Below are 2,279 nucleotides of genomic sequence, written 5' to 3'. Positions count from 1 at the left end.
TTGCCCCCTCGCAATCTCTCAAAACATGCATAGTGTCTTCAACTTGATTTGTGCAATAATGGCAGAGGGGGGAAGTCCCATACCATTTACTCCTTCTGTAGTTAGTGATCAATCTACCATGTATGGCTTGCCACATGAATATTTTTATTCTTTGAGGGCCGTGCCATTTCCAAATCTTCTTCCACACATTGCTGGTACCAATAGGAGGTTGGATAATAGCTTTATAAGCTTCTCTAACTGAGAATCTTCCATCTGAGGAATTCTTCCATGCTCTGCTATCAGGAGGATCTGAGGGTCTAGGGGCAGGGATGGCTTTAATTAAGGGAATGCACTCTGTCTCAATTACAGAGTTGAGCACCTCCAAGTTCCATTCTCCCTCTGAGTTCACATAATTCTGGGCACTTGCATCCATATCTTCAATTTGCACGTTAGGCCTAATATGGTCCGCAAGGCACCCATCCATGTTAAGCCATTTATCCTTCCAAAATTTGGTATTTTTCCCGTTGCCAATTCTGTGAACAATATTCTCCTCAAAGGTTGGCCATACTTGCTGCAAAGCTCTCCAAAGGTTGGAGCATCCCACTGTAGGGTTATGAGGTCTATTAGTGTCCCCATTACAATACTTATACCATAACACCCTCGCCCACAAAGTGTCAGGATCTTCGTTCAAATTCCAACAAATTTTAAACAAGAAGGCTTGATTCATCACTTCCAGCCTTTTGAACCCCAAGCCTCCAGCATCCTTCGGGAGACAGAGGGTTTCCCAACTAATGAGATGCACCCTGCGGTGATTTTCGTCCGAACCCCAAACAAAATTACGTTGAGCTTTCTCCACTTTGCTGCAAATGCCTTTTGGCAATTTGCTGTGTTGCATCGCAAAATTGGCAATCGGGCCAATAGAAGATTGAGCTAGCACTACCCTTCCCGCTATGGACAAGCTTTTCTGCTTCCATCCCTTGAGTTTATTCTTCACCTTGTCTAGAATGTGCCCATAATTTCTCTTGCTATCCCGTCCCTCCACAATATAAGATCCCAAATACCTTCCAATCTCTTTTGTTTCTTTATAGCCTGCCTCTTTAACAATCATTTCTCTACACTCATTATTCACCTTTTTTGAGAAGAAGATTTGTGTTTTCTGGGCATTGATCACTTGACCCGAGGCCTCACAAAAAATTTCAAGACATTTCTTGATGTTACGAATTTGTCCCTGAGAAGCTTCAGCAAACAACATGATGTCATCGGCAAACATCAAGTGGGATATAAGAGGTCCGTTTCTCCCAACACGGAAAGGAATCCACTGCCCCTCATTTACCATGTCCTCAATCAGATGAGACAGCCTATCGATACATATGACAAAGATATATGGTGAAAGAGGGTCACCTTGGCGGATGCCGCAAGTTGGAGAGAAGACATTAGTTTTTTCCCCATTCCACAAAACTTGAAAGCTGGTCGACCTAATGCAATTCATAATGACACTGATAAGCTCTGGAGGTATTGAGTAATCTTGAAGACATCTCTCAATGAAGTTCCAACTAAGTCTATCATAGGCCTTTTCTAGGTCAATTTTGATCGCCATGTGCCCATGCTTAGCTGCTGACTTCCTCATCGAATGGATGATCTCATGTGCGATAATAATGTTATCTTGAATTTTTCTACCCGGGATAAAGCTAGACTGAGCAGGAGATATACGGTTATTCAAGGTGGTTTTGATCCTATTAGCCAAAATCTTTGTTATGGTCTTGTAAGATACATTACAAAGAGAGATTGGGCGAAATTGATTCACAAACTCAGGGTGGTCCACTTTAGGAATGAGAGTCAGGAGAGTGTTATTCACATCCTTGATGCCGCTTGGGTTCCTCCATGAGTCCAATACAAAATTAATGACACTGCTTCCAACTACCTGCCAATTTTCTTTAAAGAATCCTGCCGGGAGTCCATCATCTCCGGGAGCTTTGAGGGATCCCATAGCAAAAATTGCATCCTCAATTTCCTTTTTGTTGACGAATTGACTCAGGTTGTGTATCTCCCCATCTTCCATCGGGGGGTAGAAGGTTGTGGTGTTGATCACACTATTTCTTCTAGGGTATTTGTCCTGGAAAAGGTTTTGGAAATACTGACAAACATGACTTTTTAGAGCTTCGTGGTCTTCCATCCAGACCCCACTATCATCCCTCAGCTTTAAAATCTTGTTCCTCCTCCTCCTAATGATGGTTTTGGTGTGGTAATATCGCGTGTTGCGGTCCCCTTCCACAATCCAGTTCTCCCTCGATTTTTGGAGC

This window comes from Arachis hypogaea, chromosome 4 (genome assembly GCF_003086295.3).
Source record: "Arachis hypogaea cultivar Tifrunner chromosome 4, arahy.Tifrunner.gnm2.J5K5, whole genome shotgun sequence".
In the NCBI taxonomy this organism is placed as follows: domain Eukaryota; kingdom Viridiplantae; phylum Streptophyta; class Magnoliopsida; order Fabales; family Fabaceae; genus Arachis; species Arachis hypogaea.
This window is presented reverse-complemented; position numbering follows the sequence as displayed.